Source organism: Silene latifolia, chromosome 7, assembly GCF_048544455.1.
Source record: "Silene latifolia isolate original U9 population chromosome 7, ASM4854445v1, whole genome shotgun sequence".
Taxonomy (NCBI): domain Eukaryota; kingdom Viridiplantae; phylum Streptophyta; class Magnoliopsida; order Caryophyllales; family Caryophyllaceae; genus Silene; species Silene latifolia.
In genome coordinates, this window is record NC_133532.1 from 89,658,125 (window position 1) to 89,669,489 (window position 11,365).

Sequence of the window (11,365 nt, forward strand, 5' to 3'; positions counted from 1 at the left end):
AAAAATCTCTACGAAAACCTTCTCTTCTTCTTCCACAAAATAATTCATGGATGGTTTCGAAAATAGGTTGCGACATTGGTGTCAGGATTTATCGCCTCCCGAGAAGTGTCAACTCATTGTAATGGGAGTTGGTCAATTGTTGGTGCTTTGTCAAGGTAAGGTGCAATCCTCGTTCCTTGAAGCATGCTCTGGATTTTGGGATTCGGAACATCATGTTTTCGTTTTCCCGAAAGTGAAATTTGCCCTCTTGCCGAAGAGGTGGGTGCCATTGGAGGGTGGTCGGGTTGTACTCCGGTGCTTTCTCTGACTCAGTTATGTTACAAAGAGAAGTTTCAATCCATGTTGGGCTTGTCGACGAGCCAAGTGAACTTCCTCCTTCCTTCCGATGGTGTTGACATGTTGGCTCTCATTAACATCTTCTCAAATAGTTTGGATGTTAATGTCTCAGAGGTGGCTGGGAGAAGGGCTCTTGCCTTTTGCCTAGTGCATGCTTACCTCCTTGTTGATGCTTTGAAGAAGGAGGGGTCAAGATGGTATAGTAGTATAACCCTTGTGCATGTGGTTGAGCAAATGGAGCACGGGTGGAATCCATCGTGGTTGGTGCTTGGCGAGATCATCCAAGCTTTGGACAAGAAGGGTTTTTGTGGAGAAGCTCCTTCGTTTGGATCTCCAAGGAACCTCCAAGTATGGCTCATGGAGAGGCTAAGGTATGTAGAGCCTCCGATCGATGCTTCTTCTTAACCCTTCCGCATCTTACTATGAGAAAGAAGTTGTATTCGGATTGCTTTGCGTTCACTGAGGCCTATTGGGCCTCGAGATTGGTGAAGGAGGGTGGTCCTCATATCCGTTGGGTGGTGTCGTGGTAGCACTTGAGGTCCTTCACGGGGTCGCCCGCTCTGGCCGCTTGTTCTTACACTATGATGGTGGTGGGTTTGAAGGTTGCTTCTTTCATTTATCCCGAAAGGCTTATAAGGCAAATGGGCCGGCAACAAAAGGTGCCCGCTCAAGATACTCTCGTCCAAGAGAGTATTTTTCGAAACTCCGAGCTTGTGGAGATTTTCGAGAGCTGCTGGGCCACTCGGCCGACTTGGGAGGTACCAAACCCCGCTTTAACGACATGGGTGACTCCCGCTTATCTCAAGTGGTCAAGAGCTCAAACCTTGGAAGAAAGGTCAAAGTTCCGCAAAGATGAAATTGTTGATTTGAAATACAGGGAGGTCGGCAAAGCTAGCCGTGCCTTCTTTGACGACTTTGCCGACAACGTTAGCCCGGATGTAGTGAGGCCACCGAAGAGTAGGAGCTTGGGTCCCAAAGAGATGGTGGGCCGTGTTTGGGCTCGGATTGGACCGAGAATGGGGTCTGGTAGTAGACCGAATGTCGTTGCCATTGTGGATCCATTGAATATCCGTTCCGAAGAGGAAGCCCCATGCTAGGAGGGCTAGCAAGAAGAACAAGGGGAAGATGTACGACGAGGGAAAAGGCAAGGGTAGAATGGAAGAGTGAAGACCTCAATTACCCGCTTTATTATTATGTTGTATTAGTGTTTGTGTGTTTTTATTATGTTGTACTAGCTATGTATTGTGTGTTTGTGCTAGTGTTATTATGTAAGATGTCTTGGTCGACATTCTAGCTTGTCAAGTTGTGGACTTCCTTAGCTTTATTTGTTGCCAAGTCTGTAATCCTTCTCATTATGAATTAAATAAGAGGATTGCTTGTGTTAAAAGAAGTTGTGAACGCTTGTTGTTTCTTCCATCCATCTTGTAAAGGCAATTCGGCTTGAATTATCCTAAACATTGCACCTGTGAAAGGGGATTTTTGTGGGAAGGGAGAAAAGCTATCTTTTTTGTTTTTTTTGTGGAAAAGGGAATGCTTCCCCTTTTTTGGAATTTGTATAGGTGATTGTTTTTTGAGTGGGGATGGTTGTATCCTTCTTGTGTAAAAAATGGATTGCCTACGTTTTTACCTGAAGAGGTGAAATCAAACAATGCTCATAGTTCGAATGTTTTGTTAGTTTGTTTGGGTGTTGTGGTTGTATCCTTCTTGTGTAAGAAGGACTGCCTACGTATCCACCTGAAGAGGTGAAATCAAACCATGCTCGTAGTTCGAATGTTTTCTTTATTTGTTAAGGTTTTGTGATTATATCCCTCTTGTGTAAGAAGGACCGCCTACGTATCCACCTGAAGAGGTGAAATTAAACCATGCTCGTAGTTCAGGTGTTTGTGTTTTAAGTGCAAATGGATGTTGCCTTTGACAGATCAAAAGTTGTTTGAAACAGGGCAAGTTGCCGTAACTTAAACTCGATAAAACATGCAATTTCAAATCAGAACATTTTGAGGAATTGACTTGAAAGGGAGATTGTGGTCACTAGTTGTGAAACTAGGGAAAGGTTTGTTGGTCGCTAAGGCTCAAGGGTAGTATTTCATGAGTTGGTCTATGTTGGTCGGGTTTGTGAAATCCTCCCCGTTTAGGTTAATAAGTCTCACTCCCCCCCCCCCTTCCCTCGAAAGTATTTTCTTGACCAGGTATGCCCTGGCCCAATTAGGTTTGAATTTCCCCCTCTGATCGACGGGTAATGGTGCTCGAACCGACATGAGGACCAAGTCGCCTTCTTTGATGTTTCATGTTTTGACTTTTTTGTTGAATGCCCGTTGTATACGTAGTTGGTATAACTGGACGTTGTGCAAGGTGTTGAGTCGCTGTTTGTCTAAGAGCGTGAGTTGTTCGAACCTTCGACGCGTCCATTCCGCCTCAGGAACTTGACCTTCCGGTATGATGCGTAGAGATGGGACCTCCAACTCTACTGGTTGTACCGCCTCCATACCGTATGCTAGGTAGAAGGGTGTTGCTCCTGTTGGAGTTCGAATGGAGGTTCGGTATCCCCAGAGTGCGAATGGGAGTTTGCTCGGCCAATCGCGGTAATTGTCCTGCATCTTCTTGATGATGGTGACAAGACTTTTGTTTGCTGCCTCTACCGCTCCGTTGGTTTGGGGACGATAAGGGGATGATCGATGCCGTTTGATTTTATATTTATCCAACAAAGCTTGTGTTTCTGCCCGGAAGTGGGAGCCTTGGTCTGTGATGATTTCATGGGGTACCTCATATCTGCAGATGATGTTGTCTTGAATGAACTTGGCCACTTGTTTGGCGGTCAAGACTGCATAATATTGTGCTTCCACCCCTTTGGTGTAATAGTCGATTGCGATGAGGATGAAGCAATGTCCTTTCGTGCCTATTGGGTTGACTTTTCCGATGATGTCGATGCCCCAGGTCGAAAAAGGCCAGGGTGATGTCATGGTGTATAAATGGGATGGTGGTATGTGTTGTATGTTGCCAAAGATTTGGCAATTGTGGCAATGTTTGACGTAGTTTCTGCAATTGTGGCAATGTTTGACGTAGTTTCTGCAATCGGCTTCCTTTGGTGCCTAACCGCATGATTATTCGGGCTAGCATCATGGCGCTCATGTGAGGGCCGCATTCTTCATCGTGGACCTCTCTCGTGACTTTTTTGGCTTTATGGTGATCAATGCAAAGGAGAAGGATCCCTGGAGTGTTCTTTTGTATAGTTGTTCTTGGTTTATCATGAATTGTGATGCAAGTAAACGGTTGGCTCTTTGTCCTCTTGTATCATAGTTGGGAGGCAATTCGTTTTTGGTTTTGTAGTTGAGGATGGCTTGGCACCAAGGTTCGACATGGTTTTCCTTGTCGTTGTTGATGGCGCAAATGTGAGCTGGTTCGCTCCTTCTCTCGACACATAGGGGCATCGATGTCATGTCGTCGGGTATGTTAACGAGCACGGCAAGTTTTTCTAGGGCATCATTAAATTGATTTTCTTCCCGTGGTAAGTGGAAGTCGTCGATTTGGTCGAAGAATTCGGCCTCTTGATTGATTTTTGCTTGGTAGGGTGCTAAGCTAACGCTTCGGATTTTCCATGATCCGGACACCTGATTGATGATAAGTGAGGAATCGCCGTGGACCCTCAACTTTCTTTTGCCAAGTGTTATGGCTGCTTGTAGGCCGATGAGGCACGCTTCATATTCAGCGGCGTTGTCGGTGACGGCGAAGTCTTGTTTGACTTAGATCGGAACATGTTCATGTTCTGGTGATATCAGAAGGACTCCAACCCCAAAACCTCTCAGGTTTGATGCGCCGTTGAAGTATAGGTCCCGTGCGTCGGTGTCGGCATAAAGGATATCTTCGTCAGGGAGTGACCATGTGTCGGTCGTTGAATCCTCGTTGACGGGATTTTCTGCTAGGAAATCGACGAATGCCCTTCCCTTGATAACCTTGAGGGGTACGAATTTGAGGTCAAATTCCGATAGCATGAGTGTCCACCTTGACAGCCTTCCGTTTTGCACGGGCTTTTCGAAGATGTATTTAACCGGGTCCGTCTTGGAGTAGATGTGAACCATGTAGCTGAGCATATAATGTCGCAGCTTCTTTGTCGACCAAACCAGAGCAAGGCATGTCGTTTCCAGTTGGGTGTATCTTGTTTCGTATTCGATGAACTTTTTGCTAATCTAGTAGATGGCTCGTTCTTCGTCGTCGACTGTTTATGCTAGCATTTCTCCTATGGCTGTATCTTTGACAGTCAGGTATATGGGTAAGGGAATTCCCTGCCGCAGTGGCATGAGGAAAAGAGGCTTGGATAGGATTTACTTTATTCTGTCGAAGGCCTTTTGACAATTATCGTCCCAATCGATGTGATTGGAGGCGCGGAGCCTTTTGAAAATAGGTTCACAAATCATAGTGATCTTGGTTGTGAAAACTAGGTTTTGAAAATGGTCGTTACGGCGGTATGAAAAGGTGCTTTTTGAAACGGTTGTGAAAAACCGGGTTTGAAAATTGTCATTACGACGGTATGAAAAGGTGCTTTTTAAAACGGTTGTGAAAAATCGGGTTTGAAAACCGTCTTTACGACGGTATGAAAAGGTGCTTTTTGAAACGGTTGTGAAAATCCGGGTTTGAAAATCGTCATTACGACGGTATGAAAAGATGATTTTTGAAACGGTTGTGAAAAACCGGGTTTGAATATAGTCATTATGACGGTATGAAAAGGTGCTTTTTGAAACGGTTGTGAAAAACCGGGTTTGAAAATCGTCATTACGACGACATAAAAAGGTGCTTTTTGAAACGGTTGTGAAAAACCGGGATTAAAAATCGTCATTACCACAGTATGGAAAGGTACACAACGGTCGGCGAAACACAGATATTTTAAAATGGCCATTATAACGGTGCAAAAAAGGTGTTTTGAAAGTTTGGAAATGACACGGAAGGACTTATGATCACGTATCACATAAGCACTCGTAGTTCATTATATTATGCATAATGCTGACACGGTTTTGGCTTAATAAGGGTGGTTACACACCAAGCGATCAATCGCCGATTTTCAAGAGGGATACCAATCCAAACAAAATGTGTAAGGAGGGTGCCCTAGCCTCGTGCACGAAGGAAATAAAAGCTCTTTGACGAAACAGAAATGTGTAATGTCAATGGTATGCTTGATGCAATCGGGATTCGAACGCGGAGATTAGAAAACTCAAGCCGACGGGATGACTCAATTGGTCGATAAAGGATAAGTTGTGGGCCCGGTAAAGAAACCCGATTTATGACCGTAATATCAATTAATGCATTTCAACCAAGACCTCGTTCGAGTCTCACCATCCAGGATCGAAAAGACACAAGTGCCCTAGTTCTCCCCGGCGGAGTCGCCAATATGTGGGCATAGGCCACCCGCGACGCCAAGCCAATCCATGGACATGCGGCGGGCGGAAAGCCACGCTCGGTGGCATATTAAATGCTTTTGACCGGATCGTTTTAGATCGGTCGGTTTCGTCTCGCCAAGAGTCTCGAAACGATGTTAGAGATGTTCGAAGTCACCACCAAGCAATTGTTCGATACTTGGAAACCGTTCGATTTCACTTTATACCTAGGTCAACCAAGGCAAAAAGCGGTGTTCGACATAGGTACTAAAGATAAGGAGTCGTCCCTCTTTAGCATCCTATATCTAAAATGACTCTCGTTCGCCTTGGATAAGGCCGTCCACTATCCAAAGTTTCTGAGTAAGAGGTGAAGGTACGTATTGGTAAGCCCTTTAATGGGACACCCAATTCCGTCCGTGGTAGCGGCCTCTACTAATTGATCTTGGTTGGTTAAATGCAAAAGTTGATAAAACGGAAAAATGCATGAATGCGCAACCACAAGTTTAAACCTAACATGTGAGCTTTACTATGTCGGTTGTTTATCCAAATATTAACTAATTCATGTCAAGTTGGATTTAGTGTTGATTTGCATACAAGACGGAAATTAATCATCCATTTATCGAGTTACGTTTATGGTGCATAACGTGATCCATTTGTCTTAGAAAGGCGTTTTGCAAATACAAAGTAAAATGCGGACTTTGTCAATTTGATCCGTCCTGTATTCGGGGTAACTGATGTCGAGATCATCCTAGATAAGTGCTAGAAAGGAAACAGGACTTGCATCAGGCATCCTATTGAGGCGCGAATCTTGGGACGATCCAAAGGGGCCTGTCCAGGTTTGAAAACTGGAAATCAGTGGGCCTATTTAGGCGCGAGGGAGCAGACGACCCAAAGGGGTGTCTCTTGGTTGTTGAAATTTTTTATATATAAAGTTATTTATAAAAGGGTATTAAAACCCGTCTTTGTTGAAAAGGTCGTTTAGACCGCTTTCGTGCCAATATGAAGAACTGGACTTGAATAATCATCATTGTGTTGGCGATATTCGATGTCGGGTTCGGTTTTGCAAGCTTCACATGAATAGTTTTATAATAAAAGATGCAAAAAAGTGTTTGTTATGAACTAATTGTGTTAAGTTCATTGTTTTGTACTTAGTCAATATTTATCATCGTACTCGGATTAAACCAACATGGTATGTGAAACAAAGGATGATTATGCATGTATGACTGATATGCTTGCTTTGGAAAATATAAACAAATGAATAAAAGGCTTTAAAATACCTTTTAAAATGTAATTAACCAAATATTATCACCGAAACACGGATTAAACCGTGATGGTATAAGGAACCAAGGGTGAATATAATTTATGGTTAAAATGATTTATCATGAAAATGATTTGAAACGGTAAAAATCGATTGCAAAATGAAATGAAAATGGAAATAATGAACTCAAACGTAACGTTTGAGTTCTGACTTAGACAGCCCATTTAGGCGCGAGCCACCTAGTTGTGACTAGGGGCTCCTGTTTCAGGTCAAAACTCGATTTTGGCTCATTCGATCCATATTTTGGACCATGTTTTGCATGTTTTAGCATGTTAAGGTCATAAAACAGATAAAAGAACATGAAAGAAAAGGATTAATTACACCCTCATACTTACATGCTAGGCCGTCGGCGAGTAATCGACGGAAGTGTAAAAACTTGTTAGGTCGGAAAACCCGGTTGAAAATCGTTTTAGCAAAGTAAAGAGTGTGTTGTTTTGTTAAGTTATTATGTAGTTGGTCAAAATGGTCGGTCAAGTTATGTAATGCACGATGACGGTACCAAACAATGTGTGTCGCATATTTTCAATCGGTAGGTCGAGAATACGTGTCGGTTTGTGACATGAGAAATCGAGTCTAGAATTTTAAGGGAGAAAAGAGGGGGCGGACACTCGCGTACCTTCAAATGGTGGCATTTGAGGGGTATTTATAGAGGATTGTGTGGTTGTGTGCGGTTTGAGCGACGTGGCCACCTGGGCTACACGAAGAGGCGCGAGCCATTTCGCGAGTCTTCGAGTTGTCTTGTCACCATCACGCACTTGAAATCATGGTTTGTTCTATCCTAGATTTTGGATGTCATGATTGTTGTACTTGACCATCAAGTATACCGTGTATAGTTAGCATGGAAGGTTTGTGATGTTTGTTTTTTGTGTTTGACTCGGTTTGACTTGTTGTTTGAGTCGGGATTTGAATTTTGAGTTGATTTTTGGTCCGGTGTTGGTTTTGACTCTAGTTAGTGTCATTGCGACCCCGTCGTCAGGCATAAAACACTCCAGGTACTTTTGAAAATTTTTGAAAATGTTTTGTTTTCGAAATCGTTTTGATTTTTCCGACGTATAGTTATACAAACTATCGATTAAACGTAGCGATTCCTAAGCATGTTGTAGTCCGATAATCATCGGTTGTTTGTTGGGGATTCCACAGATACTGGGTATCTACAGAAGGACAACAAGAAGGTTTAGGGAGCATTTAGAGAGAGGGAAGAGTGTTTTAAAGTAAGAAGGAAGGAGAAGAGAAATGACGAGGATAAGGGTTTGGATAAGATGAAATCGTGAAATATCATTTCTCGGGTACAACACAGTGCCACTCGACCGAGAAACCGGTTCACTCGACCGAGTGTCCTTCACTCGGTCAAGTATACTCTTTACTCGACCGAGTGCCACTCACTTGATCCGCTAGAGGTTCTACTCGGTCCACTGTAAGTCTACTAGGTCTAGTTTAGGTCTTACTTGGTCTCGTGGAAGGGGTAATCCTTTACTTCCGAGTATATGTAGGTTCCCTCACGTGTCCCTGGGTCCTTTGTGGGTCCCAAATTATCCGAGTATTACAATCTTCCCTCCTTCAAATTGAACTTCGACCCAAAGTTCACCACTCACTCTCTTTTCCAATTATTCCTCAGTCTTCTCTCAAGCCTCATTCCTGGTTCTCGTGTACTTTCTTGCCATTATACTCTATTGTAAAGTCCATCGAATTTCTTGTTGTCATTATCACTCTTATTAATCACACATGTTTATCATACTTATCCCAAGGTTCTTTGCTCAATTCTCATTACTTCCTCGCATGTCGTGCTCTTTCTTTTCTAAATATTCTGAGTTGTTACATTCACTCCCCCTAAAAGAGAAATTTATCTACAATTTCACCATGAGTCTCACATGATGCTCTCCCAGTAATCTACTCATATGTCAACTGTTGTGTTTCCAAAGGATCCCGACTCAATTCAGTCTCTCTGTATGTTATTCGTGGAGAAAAGTCTATATCTATTTGATGAGGTTTTGGTATGTATGTGATTACTATATATGTGTGTGTTTGTGTGTGTGTGTGTGTGTGTGTGTGTGTGTGTGTGTGTGTGTGTGTGTGTGTGTGTGTGTGTGTGTGTGTGTGTGTGTGTGTGTGTGTGTGCGTGTGTGTATGTAAGGAGACACTTCGTGACTAACCCAATCACCCTTTATACTTATCATATCATTCACATATCGTATCGGACAGCTATCGCTCATACTAGCGTTAAATACTCGCCATGTGACATGTACTCGTCATCATTGTTTACTTATCCACTATTATTACGGAATGCATACATGTTCTCATATACACTACGCTATCATATAATCATTTGTAACTTGACTATTCTCATATACTACCCAATCAAATGACAAGATCAAATGTAAACAATTCATGAAAGTCCACCGAGTGGAGTTCTTATGGTCGTTCGACTCTTAGGAGGTCGTTATACTCCAAAATCAAGGTCAAATACGTCATAGCTGGTCTAAAATTCCTAGAAATGGTCAAATTCAATAGTACTCGGTCGAATTTGTGGGTTACTCGGTCGAGTGCGGGTGTCACCCGGTTGAGTGAGGGTCTTTACACGAGGTTTCCAGCACTACGCCAAATCTGGCAATCAATAAGAAGCGTATCACAACAGTTTAATGCATTTAATAACGACACTTAGATTACCGTTTTCCAAATATTGGCGAAAACCTAGACCGCGATAATGAGAATAACGGTTTCCCACGAAAACCGTTGTTATTATAATGTGACAACGGCTACTTAACAAACCGTTATAAAAAAGTTTTAACAGTTTCCAAAAGCTCGTTATAAAATCGCTCTTATCAACGGTTGTTAGACAACCGTTACCAGTTTAAGAAAACGGCATTTCGAAAACCGTTACTAAATTAGCACCAGCAACGGTTTGTAGTACCCGTTGTTATGTTATAGATACGGGTTTCTTGTAACCGTTATCATTCTTAATTATGAAAGAACGGTTTTTCAATTCAAGCGTTGTAACTATTTGATTAGATTTCTCAGTTTGACCACTGCATGCAAAACTTTATCAGAACTTTAATAAATATTCAATTTGACCAACAATATTCAATTTGACCAAAATAATTCTATAAATATGTCTTCATAATGTTTTAGGTCAAAATCTAAAATAATTCGGTCTTGATGCTCGTGCAACTTTTTATAGCGGGTATGCGATCAATGGGTACACTTTCTACACCCGCATTCAAAATGAGGCGAGCACAATGCAAAACAGTGGAGTTTGCGTAGATTCTGAGGCAATATACTTTGCTAGTTCAAAGGATAAAAATCCTATTTTGGGTACAATGCAATATTATGGAGTTATTCAAGAGATATTGGTTTTAGACTACATGGATTTTGAGATACCTCTATTTCGGTGCAAGTGGGTTGACAACAACAATGGTGTTAGAAAGGATGATTTAGGATTCACATTAGTAAATTTTGACAAGGTTGGAAACAAGGACGATCCTTTTATATTAGCGTCACAAGCAAAACAAGTGTTTTATGTTAACGATCCTATGGATAAGAAGTGGTCAGTTGTTCTATCTTGCCATCGCGAATTCCAGATGATGAAGACGTCGAATTTGAAGGACTTGATCACAGTGCTATATCGCAATTTGGTAATGATGTTGAAAATGTTAACATTCCAAACATATATACACGGGATGATCATGATGAAGGTTTTTGGGCTAATGAAGAGACTAGCAAATAAAAAAAAAACGTTCCCGGCAGCCGTGAAAATATCAGCAATCCAATCAAGATATCTTACGTCATGTGTAATTATTGTCTTGCTGTTATATATCAAACTGTTGTTGTAAACTTTTTTTGATGTTGCAGCGGGAGGGTAAGGGAAGAATCGTATCAAACAAAATGAATTATTAAATAAAATGGTCATACCTAAACCGTTGTTCAGGACGTGTACAGTTATAACGGTTCAAGCCGTTGTTATCTGTATGAAAATGATGCTTTATTTCTTGGCGGTAAAATCAAACATAATGAAATATAAAGTAAAACGGTTATACCCAAACCGTTGTTCAGGACGTGTACAGTTATAACGGTTCAGGCCCTTGTTATGTATATAAAAATGATGCTTTATTTCTTGGCGGGAAAATCAAACAACATGAAAATATTACAGACAACGGTTATTTCAAACCCGTTGTAGATAGTACTAATCAATTATGGATTCAAACAAAACCGTTGTTTGTTTGGGGACAAAATACAACGGTTTTTCTTATACCGTGTTTATTACTTTCCAATAAACAAGTTCTTTCAAGTGTTGTATTATTCACACATATATACTCTGAACTTCCCCTCCCCCACATAATATCCTCAAACATTG